Raw genomic sequence first — 19,779 nt, forward strand, 5'->3', positions numbered from 1 at the left:
TAGAAATAGGAATAATTTTAATAATGAATTGTAATCAAAGTGATGGTCAGAGCTCTGGGTTGTTGAAACCCTATATCCAAGATTGGGTGCGAGGTGGGGAAAGGCCTAGAGGAAGATTGCTTTGGTAACATCTGCTCCCCCCCACCCCCCATCAGAGCAGATGACCCGCTGGGCGGGCTTGGCGGCTGGGAACCAGCTACCTGATGGTTGTGAGACTGCTGAGCCGTTACACTAGCCCCCAACTTGCAGGTAGCTGTGGGCCTTTGAGTAGATGTGCTTCTATGAGCTGCACTGTCCCCGGCCACCTTCGCACCGCGCTCGCCTACCTCACAGAGGCCTTTCTCCTTGGACATTAAAAACGAGTTGGGTCATTTGCTTGCTGATGACCTGCTTGGTTGTGCCAGATCAAACACTGGCCTCTTAGCCCAGGAGGTCTGCAGGGATGAATGGGTAGATTCAGTCATAGTTAGTAGCCTTGAGCTACAGTCTGTTTAGAATTTCTTCGGAGGACTCTTAATGGCTCGCTATTGAACTCTAATTACCTACAAAAACAAACACCTTATTGTTAATCAAAGCCAATAAATCCTGCTAGTGTTGGGCCTTGTTCCTGTGGCTGGGTGTTATGGTTCTCCCAGGGCAGCCTGCTGTCTCTGATTATTCCCAAGCATTTGGAAAGCAGAGCCCACCAGGGTGAAGCCACGGTCTCCCGTCCAGGGCTCGCTGTGCTCGCAAAGGCTGGCCAGCCCGCTCCGCATATCCCACCCCCAGGAGCGACTGCAGGTTTGAAGCAGAGTGAGAACTCAGCACCGCGTCTGTGTGAAGGGAGACAGGGCAGGCCACCAGCTCGGTGCACCGTGCCGGCCACTGCTCTGCAGCATTTCTTGGTGGAATTTTAAGTGCTCTCTGTACGCACCCCAAAAACCCCTGGGGGGCTCACCCACTGGTCTCCCTTCCTCGAGGAGATGGGTGAGCCTTTGCACAGGCTCCTGTTACCTCCACAACCCATCTGAGGAGCAGGGCCAGCCGCCGCCCTAGGGCCACGTGTCGGAGAGAGTCGCCATCCGATTCCGATGCCTGTGCTCCAGGGGACTGTTCTCTCCGCCAGCTCTTCCTGGGGCTTCTCCCGATGTCCACGGGCCCTCGCCTGCGTTAAGAAGTGTCCTTGTCCGTGCTGGGATTAACCTCTCCTTTCATCAGCGCCTCCAGCCTCCCTCTAGTCAGCGAGCATCCTCTGGGAGAGCGCGCTGGAAGGCCCTCCGGGCGAGTCCTGGTGCAGCCCAGGACAGCTGCAGACGTGCTGTCGGAGCGCCCACCTTCGGCTTCTGCCCTGGACTCCACGGGCCCAGCTTGCCCTCCTGTGCTGGGAGCCACGGTGGTGCTCCACGTGGTCCCGCACTCCCGGCTCTTGCTCCTCACCCTCCCGCGCCACCTTTGCCGTGTCCCTCGCACCACAGCGTGGGGACCGGTGAGGCAGCTGAGGAAAGCCCAGCCTTCCTGAAACTTACGCTGCAGGCAAAGATTTAGTTCTGTCTTGTTCCCCAACACGTCCTGTGCTGCAGAGAGAGACCTTGCTGGGGGCGCAGGGTCACGCGTAAAGTCACCTGTGAGGGGAAGAATGTGACCTGCGGAAGCCTGCGAATGGGAGGGGAGGAGCAGGGCTGGAGGGCCAGGTGGGGCCCGCAGGAGCCTCCCCTGCCCCCAGGAGGGAGTGTGCGACTACTCGGAGCTGATGAGAAACGCAGGCTGTTGCGTGACATGCAGCTGGCCTGGGAAGAGCTGTGATGGGGACCCAGCAGGGCCATGTGCACCTGCAAACAGGTGAGCGGGTTCTCCTTGAGCTGCAGATCAGATGCCAGGTTGCTCCATTTAGATACAGATGTTCAGATGTTCTTCTTCTTTTTTTTTTTTTTTAAGATTTATTTATTTCTGCATACAGAACTGGGGCACAGGCCAGAGGTGAGAGGATTCACCAGAGACAGAGCAGGGAGCAGAACAGGCAGATGGATGAAGTACACTGCTGAGGGGAGCAGCGGGCGGGTCAGGAGAGGTCTGCCGTGCCTTGTGGGTCCCTCCCTGGCCGGGGATCGAACTCGTGCTGCAGTGGCTGCGGCCGGCTGCACAGTGCTGCGCTCTGACCTGCTGCTCACTGTGCCATCCGCTCCTTAGGGTGTGGTCCTTAGGATTTCCTTACAGTGTTTAATTTTCTTTAGCGACTTTATTGGAAGAGGACAGTGGTTGAAACAACTAACATAAAAAGTAAGTGTTCCTGGATTGTTGGTATCATCGTAAGCCTGTGGCCAACAGCAGACCATCAGTAGTGACATTGGGGTGAGCTGGAAGTTCTTGGATCCTCACTGCCAAGGTGGGTCCATGCCCTGACCCCCACGTGTGCAGGGTCAGCTGTGTAGTTGTAAGTGGACCCAGCTGCAGCTGTGTGGGGGGCACATCTGGGTTCTCAGACCCACCCAGATACCTGTGCCCCCCAGAGTCCTACCCTCCATTTTGAAAGCACTGATCTAGTGGGCATCACTAAGTAGCATGATGCCCACGCAGATCATGGACCCACAGCCCCAGGCAGGTCTTTAGAAGCTGGTTACCCTCCTGTGAGGACCCTCCCCACTCTGAACGTCCCCAGCTAGAATGTGACACTGGGAAAATACCAGTTCAGGGCTGTGAGGACCAGAAGGTTGCCCTATGGACACGTGACTGGGGACAGCCGCCGCAACCCCCAGCAGCAGCGTCTGATTCCTGAGAAGCAGGAGTTCCTGGTCGAGGGGCTGGGAGGGCTGGGGGCAAGGTGGGGGGGGGGCGGTGCTGGGGGAAATGTTCTCATAACTGGAGTTGACTCAGTTCAGACTGAAAAGCATTGTCTCAGTCCCAGAGCAGGAAGCAAGGAAAGTCGTTATCCAGATGTGTGAAGCTTGGAAGTGCTGGTCTGTCTTCTGTATTAGGAGCAGCCTGGTATGGCATGGGGGTGATGTGGAGTGAACCCAGGCCAGATGTAGCTGGCAGCAGACCCCGGGGTGGCCACCACCCTTGCCCTGGACACTGACCTGACAGGCACAGCACAGGTATCAGCTGGGCTCACCTTATGAGGAATGTACAGGAGAGGCTGTCGAAACAGCCTGTTTGGAGCCCCTGGGGGGGCTGGGGAGCAGACTTTGCTTCAGTTGGAGGCGTGGTGGTTGTGTTCACACATGGGGTTCGGGCTTCCTCACAGAACAGAAGTGGGAAGGGTCACCTCCTCCAGGAGGCCTGCAGGAAGCCACAGGGGTGGGATCTGGCTCGAGAGCAGGTAGGTCTCAGCTGGGCATTTAGCCAGGGTCTGCCTGGCTCGTGGGGCCTCATCCCCTCAGCTCCCAGCCCCCTGCAGCCTCCCTCCGGTTGCAGGGTGCTCGGAGGTGCTAGGCCTGCCCAGGGCGCTCTGGTTTCCGCAGAGGTGCTGGGTGACGCCTGGTGCTGGGTGACGCCTGGTGCTGGGTGACGCCTGGTGCTGGGTGACGCCTGCGTGCCGTCCTCGGCGTCTGGCCCCTGACATGTCCACACGTGGGAGTCCGCGGGGTGGGGCTATTTTACCCAAATGCCGGGTCAGGCAGAGCCTTCAGGGCTCATTTTTTAAATTGTCATTTGTTCAATTTTACTGCCTAAAAATTGCAGGGTCTTCACAGCTACGCGCCCACCACCTTCCACCTCGGCTCTTTGCTGAGCTTGGCAAGGCTGCAGCTGCGCCGGGTTTGGGAGGCGGCAGCACCCTGTTTAGCCCCTCTCGGCGTCGCCCCGAGCCCGCCCTTCACCCCAACTCTGCTTTTTCTCCTCTCTCCTCCTCCCACACAAATAAAAGCAGAATTTCCTTCTGCTGATGTGGAGCGGGGCCCCGCCGGGAGCGCTCTATGGCACGGCCTATTTATCCTTTTCTGCCCTGAGCAAGGATCCCTCACTGCCCGGCACTAACAGGAACTCTGGGAAAGTCACCAGGATTTCCTCTGGAGTCTACCCCTCGCCCAGGGTAGGAGAAAACTCTCCCGCAACGGCCTGGAAAGCCCGGAGCTGCTGTCCTTAAGAGGACCTTGCCGCCGCCTCCCCGGGTCTGTGTTCCTGGCCTGGGAAGGGAACACAGAAAAACCCACAAAGGGAAACTGTGCAAAGCTCCCAGAAGCCGGCGGACGCAGCCGCCCCTGCGTGCCAAGCAGCCCGTCCGAGCAGCTCTCGGCTGGGTGTTATTGCCCTGATGGAAAACCCAGCTGGATCTGGGGGTGCAGGACTAATAGGGAAGGTCACAAGTCTCCTCTAGCCCAGGAATTCTTTGTATTTAATTGTCCAGTTCATTGCCTGACTGAAAACAAGGACGTCCGAGACGGTGTTTGAGGAGACGGGAGGAAAGTTGAGTTTGGCTGCAGAACCGAATTCTGAAATCCCCTCAGAACTCCCTTACATGACAGACTATTCCAGGAATTAGATGCAGTCCAGTTTTCTCGTTAGATTGCCAGAGCTTCTGGCAGCTTCACCTAAGCGGCTTTCTCATGGTTCCCAGGGCTGGAAGGGACGTCTGCAGGGCTCAGCTTCATTTTGCAGATGGCAGGTTACCGCCCTTCCCACGGCTGTCGGTGGCCGAGAGGAAGCCGGGCCCGGAGCCCTGCCTTGCACACAACTGAATGAAGTCCTGCCGAGGCTAAGCTGCCCCCACCCCATGTGATTTCCTGGGTGCTGCCTCTTCAGTGCACCTTGATCGAACAACTTGAGGGCTAGTTAGGGGCATTAACTGTCAAGTGTTTGAAAATCTCTGTGTAACTTTTGACTCTCTCCAAATTTAACAATAGCCTGCTATTGATGGGGACTCTTCCCAAGAACATCCTCAGTCGATGAACATGTATTTTACATGTTCCATGTATTATGTACTGTCTTCTTACAGTAAGGGCAGCTGGAGAAAAGAGAATATTATGACAATAGTCCTAAGAGAAAATTCATTGACAACTCTGGACTCTTAATTATCAACAGTGTATGTTTGCATTGTCTGTTTAAAAGAAAACCCAAGTGTCAGTGGACCTGTGATGTTTCGCTCCCATGTTTTCAGGAGTCAGCTAAATGGGTTGCAATTATCGGGAAAGAGCTTTGGAAGCTCCACTGGAGGGCCGAAGGGTTAGACTGATACAATTTCTCTCTAGACCAAGTGTTCTCTTATGGATTAAATATTTATGTGCACCCCCCCCCGTTATAGAATTGGAATTTGACCCCCAATATGATGCTATTTGGAGGTGAGGCTCCCTGTTGGGAAGTGATCCTGTCCTGAGGGTGGAGCCCCCATGAGTGGTATTAGTGCCCTTACAAAAGGAGGCTGCAGCCCTCTTTCTGCCAGGTAGGGCTACATTGCCAGGATGCCTCCTGTCACCCCGAAATGCGCCTTCACTACCTGGCATCCTTATCTGAACTATGAGAAAGCAATTTCTATTGTTGGTGGGCCTCCCCAGCTGTGGCATTTTGTTCTAGCAGCCCAAGCCTGCTAAAGACATGCCCCTTCCCCAGATGTTTGGCTTCTAGGGATTTGGCTTCATGCCTGACATCCTTGTTCACTTGCTGCCATCACTGATGGAAAATTCCAGAGATGTGTGGGTATCCTCTGACACCCTGAGGACCCCAGTCTAGGATGGAGAGGCATGCGTGGGCTGGTTTCATACAGAAGCACGTGCTCGTGGGGTAAACGACACCTAGAAATTTGGCCATGTCGGAGGCTCTGCAGTGGGCTTCACCTGGCTTAATGAAGGACTTGTTCATCTCTGTGGCTCATCTACTGCGATCACCCTGGGTATCAGAAACTGCGCCCGCAGCAGGAAGTCAGCTGTTCTAAAGGAAAGGGTGGCCAGGCAGCCTACAGCAACTACCTGCTCCACATGCTGTCTGGCTCACTCAGCGGGATTCCCAGAAACCCCTCTATTTTCCCATCCCCCTACCAACCCCAGTAGTCCTTACTGATTTGACAGTTATCACCTAAAACTCTCCAGCCCACAAACCAGCAAAGAAGTCGGCCCTCCCCTCCACCCCCGCCTCTTGGTGGGTTGAAGGGCCAGTTGTTTTCTGTCTTCCTTTCTAAGCTTTGCCCATGGCGAGTCACTAGAATCGCTCCCTGCCATTCTCGCAGACTCTTGTCTGTGGCCCTTTCCACCTGTGCTTTATTTGCCACCTCATCATGCCAGCAGGCTCCCAGGGTCTCGCATGAGCTTCCTGCTAGGTTTCCACTGGGCGTCCACTCTAGCCGGGAGACCACCTCGGGACAGCATTCATCCCCCTGGTGGACAGAGACCTCAAGTCTAGTCTGAACACTTCACTCGGTACATCATAAAATCTGGCAACTCTTGGATGCTGACGACCCGGCCAGGAACGCAAGTCAACCAGAGTTTGGTTTGCCCATGAGATGGGGATTTTCCATGTAGAAGATGGGAGAAAGGAATCAGCAGGAGTCAAACATGGAACAGAAATGTCCAATGCTCCCAGAGTGGTGGCGTTGGACAGAGGGGCAGCCTCCAGCTGCACAAGCTGCTGCTCCTGCCGTGCCCCGTGACTCCCACTCAGGACTCTGTTCAGCCTGGAGGCTGACCTACGAGCTGCTTCTCCTAAGACTGACTTCTTCCCACCCTCTTGCCAGGGACCATGTGTGAAGAATCCTCCTGGAGGCTGCCCTGTTGGGGGGCAAGGATCCGGTAGGAAAGGCATCATCATCTCTTTCCACGTTTGGCAGGCTGTTACCCACATCCTAGAATACCAGTGCAGCACCCCAATACTTCATGGAAACTGAGGGTTAAGAGTGAATCCTGAAGGCCAGGAGCCAGTCACTTCTTGCTGCCCCAGGACTTGAATCACATGTCCTGAGATGCTGGTTCACTGCGGGAGCTCGGGCCTGGTGCCCAGCTGACACAGCGCTTCTGGACCTCTTTCTCCTTGTGCATATAGCAGCCTTAGAAAGTACCCATAAAATTCCTTTTCTGGCAAAGATGAATCAGTAAAAGCAACTTTGTGGGGTGTTTCCCAAACCGGGAGGGAACTTAATGAGCCCCTCCCCCAGCTCCCTCTCCCCTCTGGTATATTTTCAATCTGTGGATTGGTGAAGGCTTGGGGAGCTACCCCTTTTGAAGACCCCCAGATGGGGGATGCTGCCTTTTGTAAGTGAGTGGCCTTTGTCACTAGTCCTAGTCATGACCTGGATGCCCACGAGTCCCATCTGGGCTCCCATGGTTGTCCCGGACAACTTGTACTGCAGGGACTGAAGACCCAGATAATGGAGGAGGCGATGAGGTCATCCAGCTGCTCCCCATCATTCAGCCTCTGCCAGCCTGGACTGAGAGAGCTTGTTTGCGAATGAGGATGCCCAGGATGTCGGCTGCCTTGGTGACTGTGGGGAGCAGGGAGGGAAGAGCAGTGAGTGCTGAACACAGCGCCTAGGCAAATGCCATTGCAAAAGGGCAATGAGATAAATGGAAATGAGACATTTTAGACTTCAGATATTAAGGTTATTTGGGGGAAAGATTCCAGAATGGCTAGGCAAACATAACTTGTGAGCACTAAGAACGGAAAGAGGCCGTCTCAGAAGTCAGCCAAGAATCTACGGGTAACTAGTCACACCCAGCAGATGGTGCAGAGGCAGGAACCTAAGTGGTCTCCGCAAAACTCTCAGCATGCCTGACGGGAGCGAGGGCATCCGTGGCCTGATGCTCTTGCCGCTAAGTGGATGTTTCTTAGCCCTATACAAAGCGCAAATGTTAGAGTTGAGGCCTCCCTGGGAGAGAGGCTTGGCCACAGAGCCCCCTGACTTAACGCTGTGGCTGTGATCTGCATGTGGAGAGAGGTAGCAAGTTTATCAGACATAGAGATGGCCCAAAGGTGGGAGAAGGGTGTGCAGAAATTCTGAGTACCCAGTTTCTTGACCCACCTGGAAAAGTGGTCAAACAGATGCTTGGTTGCATTCATTTGCACCCTACCCTATAACACTACTATTATTTACATCTTGTTGGAAGGAAAAGGAAGCCCAGGGGTGCTCCTATCACACATGTGGTGGCTAGAAGTCTGTGACCTGGAACCTTCAGTAGACATAGGCAGGAACCCCTAGAACTTATTGGCCCCATCTTGCCAAGACTGGGAAAGGCAAAGCCCAGTAGGGATCTAGTGGGGAATGCAGACACCCACTCTATAACTAGGGTACCATGGGCCAACTGATCTACCTGTGACAGCACCCAGATCAACTCCTGTCCCACACCCAGGATATGGGCAGCACCCCAACTACCAGCAGTGCCAGTGAGGCCCTCTGTCTTCCTTTCCTCCTCCCTGTGGCACAGAAAAAGTCAGGTCTAGCCCGGAAGTGGCCCAGCCACACAAGGCAACCCAGGAGTGCCTTATACTCCTGAGAACATCACTGGCAGGGACTGAAATGGATCCCAGGAACCCCAGGGAAACAAGGCAGACTAGAATGCCTTGCATGAAACCCTAAACACTGGAGGCACTAAAGCATCATTGAATGATAGCCCCTGGAAGTAGGCCAGACCTGCCTGATAAACCTAAGCGGGTGACTGCCTGCTGTCATACATCAAGATTCCCTCAGTACGATAGCCAGAGTCATGTGTGAAACCTAGAGTGGAGTTGAAGCTCACTCCTCCTCCCCGGACCAGGAAAATCCCAACTCAGAGAAAAGCCGATGAAGTGACACCAGTGACAGAGGTTGGAATCTTTTGACAATAGTTTTAAAGTATAAAGAAGCCTCCATCATTATTTGCAAGTTCATATAAAATAACTGTATGATCCCATCAAACAACAGGGTAGAAGTGGCCTTTGTGGACCAGCCCATCCAACAACAGCAAAGTGCACATTCTTCTTAAGTCTTTTCTTTTCAAGAACAGTCACCAAGAGAGAGCATAGCGTGGGTCTGAAACACACCTTAATGGATTTAACAGAATTGAGAGCCTCTTGAGTATGTTCTCTGATAGAAATGAAATCTAAATGAAAATTAATAACAAGTTTTCCATAAGAACAAGTGATTGAAACGGGCAGGAAGAGCACAAGAGATGATGGTGATGACTCATCAGTGACTTGGTGCTGGGAACTTTATGAGGACTATACGTGAGGAAAGTTAAACATTGTGCAGGAGTGAACAATGATGTAAAGTGTATGTACATATATGTGTGTGTGTATACATATATATATTTATATATATGAGCAGTGATTGTACTTTGAGCACTTATCCTACAGAAACAAAATCATTTTTACTCAGAAACTTGTGCATATTTATAGCAGCTTAAGTTATAAAAGCCAACAATTTGAAACTACCCAAATGTCTTTATTGGTGAATGGTGAAAAAATCTCGTGGTATATCCATATTCTGGGTATATTATTTAGCAATAAATAAGGAAATGAATTAAAAAAACACATGACCATATGGATGAATCTGAAAGAAATTATGTGGCATGAAAAAAGCCTGTTCTCAAAGGCTGCGCACTATATGATTCCATTCATGTAGCATTCCTGAAGTTCCAGATAAGAGATTAGTAGCCGTGGAGATATAAGGTGTAAGGGATGAGGAGAAGGGTCAGTGTCGCTATAAAGAGGCATAGTCTGGTGGTGACGCTACATTGATGCTTACAGGAAACCACATGTGTGATGAACTTGCCTAGAACTATGTACACACACAAATGTGTGCACATGCTTGCTTAATTGATGAGATCTGAATATACACTGTGGGTGGTACAGTCACATACCACATCACTTTGTTTTGCTCAGCTATACACCACACATGTATCTTCTCCCCCCAGTGAGGCCGTAGCCATCATGTGTCATCGCATTCTGCGGGCAGCGACCTCGAACTTCTGACGTCGCCCAGCCTCGGACAGCATCTTTCTCCTTGTGCTTGGTTTAATGTCCTGTTGTCTTGTTGATCATGTCCACCCTCAGCAGATGCGCTTCACTGCTGATGTTGCCAGTAAGAGGCCTCCTGGAGCAAATGACCTGGAAATAAAATGAAAAGTGATTAAGAACTAGAAAAATGGAAAATCAAGGATACTATTGCTCGCTAGTGAGCCGTGTCTCCTTGCTACAACATTAAAGAACAAAAAGGGAATGACAGAAGCATGTTGAGAGATCTGTTTCCCCGAAGGCAAGGAGACTAATACAAATTTAAGGACCTTAAGATACGGAGAAACTTCTTATGACCTGGACGAAGCCCGGATTCAGAAGCATATCCCTCTCAGCACCGTGACCATCAGCTGAAGCAGAAGTTTGTTTGCGATGTTGAAAGAAAAGGTTGGAGCTGACTATGATGTTGAATTTCCTGCTAGCTCTGGGTGGTTTAAGTGATTCAAGAATTCGTTATTCATTACCTCATGTGAAAGTGAGTCGTGAACCTGCTCGCGCTGATGTAAAGGCAGCTGAAAAAGTTTTGGAAACTCTGAATAAGCTGATTGTGGAGGAAATTGACTTACCAGAATTAATCTTCAGTATGGATGGAACCTCCCTGCTCTGGAAATGAATGCCTGGAATGCAGCACTTTCATCCACGAGGAGGCCAAGTCAGGGCTAGATTCTGAGCCTTTTAAGGACAGGCTGACCGCTAGCCTGGGGCCAGTGGTCAGACTAGAAATTAAAACCTTTTGTGACTTGGCACAAGGAGAATCCCAAGGCCTTCAAATGCACCCGTGAGCACACAATGCCCACGCGCTACAGGAGCAACAGGAAGCCATGGGTGACACCTCTCCTCTTCCAAGACGTCCTCCTCGTCGCTACACCATCAAAATGGAAAAGTGCTGTTTGGAAAATCACAAACTCGAGACTTTGCTTATTTATTGATGATGTTCCCTGAATGCATTCAGGGATTCTCTTTTTTACTTGTGCTCTTTCTCCCAGTATCAAAGTGCTATTTCTCTCCATATCCTGCCAACAGATCAAAGCATTATAGCAGTTATTAAGCCTACTGTCTGAGAAGGACCTTTGCCCAGGCTAATGCTACCCTAGAGAAGAAACTAATAAAATTCTGGAAGGATTATGGCATTTATGGCTGCATCAGGAGCCTGTGCTGTATGAACAGCACCTGTGAGAAGATACCCAGGTTTCCACCGTGGCGTCGAAGGAGCTTCCGAGAGTGATGATGCTTCCAAGCCAACAAGCTTGGACCTGGCTGTGGGTAGGTGACAGTGTCACCCGTCAGTACGGGCTCCTAGGGGAGTTGTCCTGAGGGACTGACTCATGACGAGCTGGTGGAACCAGGTCAGGACCTCACAGCTGAAGAAGAGCAAGAGACAAGGAAGTTGCAGGAGAAGAAAAGAAGAATCCCAACCAAGAAGCCAAGTGAGGGTTTCACAGATGCTCTTCCAGAACTCAGTAAGCTCCTGGGAAAGTGTGACAAGGGTCTCAGCATGGCAAGGTTTTCCTGAATCGAGAAGAACAGTCATGGCGCCCCATGTCCCCATGGCACACCTGTCCTGGGAAAAAAGGAAACCACTGTGGCCCTATGGCTGCAAACGGGGACCTCTCCTTCAGACGGGCCTCAGGCGGGGCCTTTAGGACAGTGTCCAGAAGTCACTGCTACCGTAGGAGACCACAGCGGCCTGCAAGTCACCGGCCCTGAAGAACCTCTAGGGGAATGAGACGTGGAGCTGAGAACAGTGATAGTGGAGGTCCCAACCCTGAGCAGGCCTGGGCAAAAGTGTGTCTATAGCTTTGATCTTAAAAAAAGTTTTTAAAGAAAAAAAATATATATATATATATAAACATTTAGAAATAGAGAAAAATGCTTATGGAACCAGGATATAAAGAAAGTAATGTCGTAAGCTATATAATGTTTGTGTTTTAAGCTACATGTCATTACAAAACTGAAGTTAAAAATGTCTAGGTTTATAAAATGAAAAGTGGTAGTGAACTAAAGCTAATTTATCACTGAAGAAAGACACAGTTCGGTGAATGTCGTGCAGCCGTGTACGTCTGTGCGTCCACAGCCTTCACATGCCCTTTCCCGGTCCTACGCTCCATCGGTGCCAAGCGCCCTGGGCAGGTAGAGGGGCCACTGTTAAGTCTGTATTCTTATGATATGTGCAGGCTTCTCTATGACTAGATTTGCTGAGCTACACAAATAGCCTGTAATGTTTTCTGCAAAGTTCTGTGCATGGACACGCTGTGCAGGTTTGCAGCCCAGGAGCAAAACGGCGCAGGCACAGCCTCCGTTCCTGCTGGGTGACGCATTTGCGTGAGCCCGGAAGCCCCCTGAGGAATCCCTCTGAGGGCATCCCTGCCCGTGGGCGGGGCGTGTCTGCACCAACACTGGCTTCCTGGCCAGGATTGCGCTGTCTCTGCTCCATGCGACCGAGGAGGGAGGCCGGAAAGAGTACCGCTGTTTTTCTCCCAGCTATGCAGCTATAATTTTTCAAAACAAAACATTTAAAAGGAGAGAGAGTGTGCCTTGAGGGTCTTTAAAAATGCAGACATCCTGGCCACACCTCATACCCATTAAACCAGGGTTTCTGCAGGTGGGATTCAAGCCCATGTTTCCCTAACCTTCCTTCCACCCAGCCAGGTTTGGGGACTGTACTTGTTGCTAGGAGCATCTTTGTCATCGTCCTGTCCTCTTAGTCGCAGCGACAGGGACAGACATCTTGCCTGTGCTGTGTGCTGTGGGAGGCGTTTTTCATCACACTCCGTCACCGTGGCTGATAAACACTGCTCTTTTCTCAGAGCCCGAAGTAGGTCTCCTCCCACCTTGTGGACCGGGCTCTGGCGAGCGGCTGTGGAATTAGCTGGAAAAAGAGCCCAGCCCCACACAGGTTCCTGTTCCCTGAGTCATTGATCTCCCCTGTCCGGGGTGAAGAGCCTCTTGAGGACTTTGGGGGTAACGGGAGTGGGGGTGGGGGCGCAGTGCTGGGGACTCCTGGCTGCATCTGGAGCTCAGACCCACTCTCTGCTTTTCCACAGGGGGCGTGGAGCCTGTTGGCTTTGAGCCTTCAGTCCTTGTTCTCTTTGGGCCCCACATCTTTCTTCCTCCTCCCAGGGGATGGGCCCTTTATGACAGAAACGAGGCCATGAGGATGGGTTACGGTGCCGTCTGGAAGCGGAGAGACAGCAAGTGGGAAGCGAGGAGGCTGGGGCCTCAGGACCCCAGGACTCAGCCTGGGTAGGTGCAGCTGGAGGGCTGCCGGCGCTAGTGGCCGTGTGTCAGCCCCTCAGGTTGGCTCAGAAGGGCAACCTGTGGCAGCCTGAAGGGCAGGGCAGCAGGGCCTGGAAGCCCAAGTTACCCAGTCTCTGTGGTGCAGCTGGCTTGGAGGACGGGACAGCCCTGTTGAGAGGAAGCTGGACGCAGTGGGTCCATCTCCCCCTGCGGTCACTGCCTGGGGCTCCCCCCCCCCCGGCTGTCTTCCAGCTAGTGGCCCCCAAAGAAAGACTATGAATGAGGAGAATGAGTGTGCTGTACGCCTGTGACAGGACAGTGAGAAAGCGAAAGATGTATGTCGGCAGCGAGAGCTCTCCGAGGCTGTCCGCATGGACCACAGTGCTGGCGATGCCCGGCCCCAAGTCGGCTGGTCTCTCATGGGATCTGAGGAAGCTGAGCTTGTGCTGGTGGCTTAGTGGGATGGAGAATCACATGGCAAAAGCAAACAAAGGGTCACGGTGGCCAAGCCGTGGGGGAGGTGACACCCTCCCCAGATGTGGAGACCCCTTCCAGCCCGCAGGCCTCTGCCCTTCCCCTGCTGGCCAGGCACCACTCCTGCACAGGTCTCCTTTCATGCTTTAGATTGCAATGTGGGTTCCCTTTCTTGAGGGTCTCAACATGCAGAGGGTGGGAGAGGACCCTCTGGCGCTTTTGTGAAGTGTGAGCCTCAGCTCTCTTCAGTTCAGTGACAGCCCCTGACCTCCCACCTGGAGCAGCCCAGAGCCGTGGCCAGCCAGGGGAGTGGCCCACGACACGGGCAAGTGGCTGCTGGTGTGGCAGCCTAGCGAGTGTCTGCTCTCCCGCGTGCCAGGGGTGCCACGCAACTCTTCCACAAATACAGGTTGAAAGCAGACCTTTAGATAAAGGCCTTCATCATATCAGTCTCAACAAAGGAATCGGGGCAGGGTGCAGGGCTCTCTGTCCCCGAGCGCCTCCTGGCGCCTCCTTGCCGCCCAGTCCCACGCGGGCTGAGTCTCGTTCACTGGAGGGGGCGTCTGAGTGGGCAGCCGCCGTCCATCCTGCTGCAACGTAGAGACGCAGAACCAGGGCCTGTCCTGCTGCCCCCGGCCTGGGCTGCACATTCTGGAAGCTGCGGAACCTGCTGGAATAGCCCTTTACTGACACGGAGAGGCATTTGTCTGCAACACCTTTTCTCTTTCCCCGTCAGGTGGGAGTCTGTGGGGAGGGCCTCTTTTCCTGTTTCAATAACCCATTATCAAGTACAAAGCTGCCGCTAGTAAAAATATCAATTATCGCTTATGCAATGCTTTTGGCCTTGCCTGAAGCCGCATTCCATCCTCTTAACAGGATCGTTGCTCTGAGCCAACATCCAGAGAGGGTTTGAGGACACGTTTTGTACACAGTCATTAAGACGGCCAAAAGAATATATTTTTATCCTGCAAATTGCGTGCCAGTTAAGCAGTAGTGATTACTGCAAGAAGCTATAATTTATTCTAGGGGAAGTGAAGATTTTTTTAAAAGATAAAAAGTATTGCTTAACAAGAGCCTCAAAAAATTAAATAAATAAAAGGAAAATAAATTGCATGGAAATTTCAAAACCCAACCATGGTGTTAGAGAACAATGGGTCTATATATTCCATACCCAGGGTGTTCCAGAGAACCACGAAGCTAGTGTTCACTAAGTTAGCAGGGGAGCAGTGGCGGTTCTGAAGTCTGTCCTGGTGAGGCTCCTCCCCACCAGGGGAGGATATGGGGAGGAGACGTGTGGACATTGCCCTTTGCGTGTGTCCAGAACCTACCAACGGTCGCAGCCTTCCTAGTCGGGCCCCGGGTTTGGGGATCTAGGCAGAAATAAACCACAGTCAGCACTGTGCCTTTGACCAAGAAGTGATGGTCCTAAATCTGGGGTTGGCGAAGCAGTCGGCGAGTGATGATTCGTGTGATGACTTGGACTCTCCCCGAAATGTGTGGGTAAGAGAGGAAAGTAGAGAGCTGCAAGAGGACCATGAAGTGGGTGACCAGTGAGAGGTGTGCGCTTGCTCGCTGCTCCCTGAGAAGGCAGGCCCGGGTCTGTGCGTGGGGAGAGGCAGGCATGGCCTGTTTCCCACGTCCTGGAGGCTTCCTAGACTCGCCTGGGGTGCCCCACAGATGACAACTGCTGCGTTCGCGCCCAGAAATCCTGATTTACCTGGTCGGGGGTGGGCCCCAGGCCCTGGAATGTTCCAAGTGTCCCAGGTGATTCTCATGCTCATCCAGGCGACCGCTTCCTGGTAAAGCCATCAGCGTGGCTCTCGGGGGTGCAGCCTGGGCCAGCAGCTTCAGCCTCACGTGGGGCCTGGAAACGCAGCTTCCCATTCCCCTGACCCCCGCCCCGGTTAGACCTGCCTGCTGAATCTGAAACTCTGGCTGAAGCCAAAGCGTTGGGACTTGTCTTCGGTGCACCAAGGGTCTTCATGAGCTCTGGAGTTTGAGGACCATTGGTGTGCCCTGTAGTGGGATTCTCACATGTTCATGGACTTTAGAATTCTCTGAGAGTTTAAAAATCCAGATGCTCGGGTCACACTTCCCTTCTGCCCGTGAAACAGAACTTCTGGCGCCGAGAACTAGGTGTCTGCGTGTCCCACCCCCGTGTGACCATGTGCAGAACCAGGGTGTTCGAGGAATTGTGCTGGGTCCCTCAAGTTCTAGAATTTGCCTTTGAAATTCTGTGCTATCTCGTTAGTGTTGTTTCATTAGGCAGGATGTGACCTGCCTTCGATCCAGGAAGGGAGGGCTGGCTCCCTATTGTTGCCGCTGGGCGGTGTGGCTGCTCATTTCTAATTTATTCCCTGTGCAGAGAAAGGTCTCACAGGAAGCCGAGGGTGGGACTGCAAGCTCAACCTCACCTGCCACCTAACTGAGGGACAGGCAGATCATAGATCCATGGAGTGAAACCTGTGAGCGAAGTTCTTAGAGTCATGCCGGTTGGTTTTGTCTCTGACATCAGCTTACAATGCAGATCAGCACCTTCTAGTGGTTAGCCTGCCTGTGGGGCTGGGGAGAGGTTCTGGGCTCTTGGAGGGTGAAGAATGACAGGTCCTGCCCTTGGGGAGGCCTGCAGAGAAGGGATCTGGTGCTTGAAGTTCAGGGTGCAGGGACCTTCTGGCTGGAAAGGGCCAAAGGGTCTCTACAGTCTCAGCCTCACGGGCAGCTGAGGACTCCTGTTGCGGGGATGGGCAGGGGCGTCCACTTGGGTAAAGGGCAGGAGCAAAGGTGCTGGACAGCAGGATCTTGTGGCAGTCATGCAGGCACTTGCTACAGGGTCAGAGCTGAGGTCACTTGGGTGACCCCTGAAAGCTCCCAACCTGCAGCATGCACGTCAGAGCTGCGAGGTGGAACAGGAGTGCACATGTCTAACCCTGTGCCCCCAAACCACCCCAGCCCGACCCCCTGGGCTAGGTGGAAAAGGCAGAGCCCAAATAATTAGGCTGTAAAGCCCCCCTGATGAGGGGTGTTTATGGAAAGGAAGGGAGGGATGGCTATTAGCAGCAGGAAGCAGTCTGTCCTTAGCCTTGCCTGCCTGAAGCATCCTGAACCCTTTGATGTTCCTCAGGGGTCTTTGAACTCTGGGTAGTGCAGGTTCTGTCTCCCTCCCACCATCAGCTAATCCCCTCTTCTGCTCTGCCTTTGAAGGGGTTGGAAGTGCTAGAGGCTGGTTTCCATGGCTCATTAAAATAGCAGCTCTGGGAGAGACGGTGACAGCGATTGTCTCAGGAGTGGGGGTCAGAGTTAGCAGGAGCCAGGAAACCCTGTGTATCTTGCACCCCTCTACATCTTTAGAATTTCTACTATGTACTTAATTTAGCTGTTGTGGAAATGAGTGGGTACCCCGCAAGCAGCCCTTCCTATTAGCTGAGCAAAACCTTCCCTGAGAAATTCCATAGTTGCTGTCTGTCCATGGAAGATTCATTAAATCTAAACGTCCACACAATCAAAGTTGCTAAGTCTAAGTGTAACTTGACATTTTCTTGTCTTGTGAAAGAATGGCAATGATTAAAAAGGGGGGAAAATGAATACTTTTTTTTTTTTTTCTTTCTTTGGTGAGGAAAGGATTGACATAAAACCAATGAACTTAGAGCATTTCTTATAAGGAAATTGTTCTAAAAGGTGGACATTTTGAAGGCTGGCAATGAGGTTTGCATTTAAAGAGGACTTTTGAGTGACTCCCAAGTGTCTGTCTTCCCACTGTTCCATCCTTGTTCACACGGGGCCTGGGTCAATGAAGGAGAAACCTGTAAGGTAGACCAGATGTCTGCTCCCAGAACAGCATTTAGGGACCATCTTCTTTGGGGAATTTCCACAGCTGACTATGGGGTGTTACTTTTCTCTAGCTCTGGTTCCCACATAGGCTCAGGTGAAGGGACTGCAAAAACCCTTGGTCTCAAATCATGTGGCTATTTAAAGCCTGGGTCTCAGCTAGTAGCTGAGTTATATCCTGAGCAATCATCTCCCCACAATTTGTCTTTAATATGCAAACGTTTCAGGGTGGCTAAATCTCAGAAAGAATTTCAACGTTTCTCACCCCAACAGCACCCTCCCCTAATCATACCCAAACGACACTGTGTCTACCCAGTATCTCTCAGACCTGGTATGTCTTATCTCCCCCCCTTCCCTTGCCCTCCACACCTTCGGTACACATGGGGAGGTTTGCGATCAGAACTGATACTGGAAATATCTCAGACATGGGCGCCCTAAAGAGAACCGGGACATAGGCCAGTAAAGTGGCCAAGGCGCACTCCTGTCCTGCATTCTCAGGAGCCCAAGTGTCCAAGTGGTGAACAGAGGGCAGTTGTGTTTCCTACAAGCGTTACTTAGGGGAGTTCTGGACTGGTCCCAAGCACCTGCTCCTTCTGAGGCTACATTCATACTCTGCGGCCCCCTCTCCATTCTCGAGAGTTGGTGGAGCAGAGCAGGATGAGACCTCCACTTTTGGCATGTGAGAGCAGGGCCAGAGATACTGGTGCCCGTGACCCACTTAGCCTTCAGGGCCAGGAAGCGGCTTTTCACTGAGATCCCACCCTTCTGCCTTCAGAGCCCTCCATCTCTGGAGCCTCAGGCTGCTGGACACAGAGACAACCAAGCAAGAGTGTGGCATGCTACTTTCAAGCCAAGAACTGCGGCTGGGGGATGAAGGAAATTGGGGGGCGGTGGGATCCCAAACTGACGCCTTCTCTCACTGGTATACACAGTGGTTCCCAGTGGCTCTCCTCCACAGGCAGCTGGAGGGTGTCTGCAGGCCAGAGAGGACTGCCTACCCAGAGCCTGGGGCCCTAAGGCTCAGTTCAGGGTCTCATCTATCAGAACAGGCCCTTCATTGCAGAAGAAAAATGGAACATAGAAGCATTGAGGTGGGATAGAGACTTCCAGTTCTCTGCAGGCCCTCCTCCCCTTCTGGGTGACATTTCATGCTCCCTCATGCACTTGGTAGCCCCGAGGGCTCCTGAGGTGCAGCTCAGGGACACAGACTCCTTCACTCAGGTGCGTGCTTCGATGTGAGGCCTCTCTGTGCCTCTTCTGTGCCCACCGTTTGCCAGGTGTTTGGGGGGCAGGGTAGAGGGTGTTCTCCTGTGACCCTCACCTCCATCCCTTAGAATGTCAGCCCCAGCCTGGCCTGTGCCAGCAGCGTAACCAGTATGTTCATAAAAGGCAGAGTTGGAATTTGCATCCAGGTCACTCTGACTCCCAAGCCAGGTTCTGTCTGTTTCTACCCAAGGAGGAGGATTTCCTATCATCCTCTTGACTGTTTACATATTTTAATCCAAACTGTCAGGGAATTGGAGATTCTTTGGGTCTTAGAGCCAGCTGCTGTGTGTCAGGGCAGAGTGGGGTCCATGAAGAAGGTGCTAGAAGAAGAGATGCCTCAGCAGTGACAGGCATGGTGCCTGTTGTAATCATGGGGCCCAGAAAGATGGTTTTGGAGGAAAAAAATCTCAGCTGCGAGTGAGAGACTAACCCCGGGGGTGACCCTGAGTGCTTCACTCCAGTCCCACAGCCTCCAAGGTGCTCATCAAGAATAGCCTTGTTTTATCCCCAAGATGTAGAGAGACATGTCATAGCATAAATGATAACACTTGGGCAAGATGTGGTGCCACATCTTGCAGCGTTAGGTTCTGAAATAAGCAGTAAAGATAGTCTTTGAAAAATCACTCAGGAAGGTGTCTAGTCAACAGCAGGAATGTTTGTCCCCGTTCCCTCACGCCCAGCATGCCTGTGGGAACAGGCAGCCATTTCTCTACACATCAAGTGTCCCTTAAATTTCGCTGACCAAGATGCCACACATTGTGTCTGTGTTGTATGGAAAATGTGGGTCATGAAACAACAGAATCTCCCTCTGGAGGGCCCTGTGCTCACAGAGAGAGGCCCCGACATGCTGAGACCCCAAGAGCAAAGTGAATAACACAGTGTCATCAGACCCGCCCATGGACGCTGGAGCACCTGTTCATCCACCAGAGCAAGGACCAGAATGGCCTTTGTTTTATTCTCTCTCTCTCTCTTTTTTTTTTTTTTTCATTTTCTCTCCTTCAACACAATTCGTTGGATTTTTGTTAAATATTTGAGACTTCACCCTACACCTGACATTGAAATCCCATATACATAAAAATCCAAGAACTT

At 52.2% G+C, this 19,779-nt stretch overlaps 1 protein-coding gene across 1 annotated transcript in view; it reads left to right on the forward strand.

Moving 5' to 3' along the window:
* Nucleotides 1-19,779, forward strand: part of ADAMTS17 (ADAM metallopeptidase with thrombospondin type 1 motif, 17) — a 195,371-nt gene that overhangs the window by 83,696 nt on the left and 91,896 nt on the right. The window lies entirely within an intron of this gene.

The sequence above is a fragment of the Condylura cristata genome, unplaced genomic scaffold (genome assembly GCF_000260355.1).
Source record: "Condylura cristata isolate star-nosed mole 26May11 unplaced genomic scaffold, ConCri1.0 scaffold00035, whole genome shotgun sequence".
NCBI classification, from domain to species: Eukaryota; Metazoa; Chordata; class Mammalia; order Eulipotyphla; family Talpidae; genus Condylura; species Condylura cristata.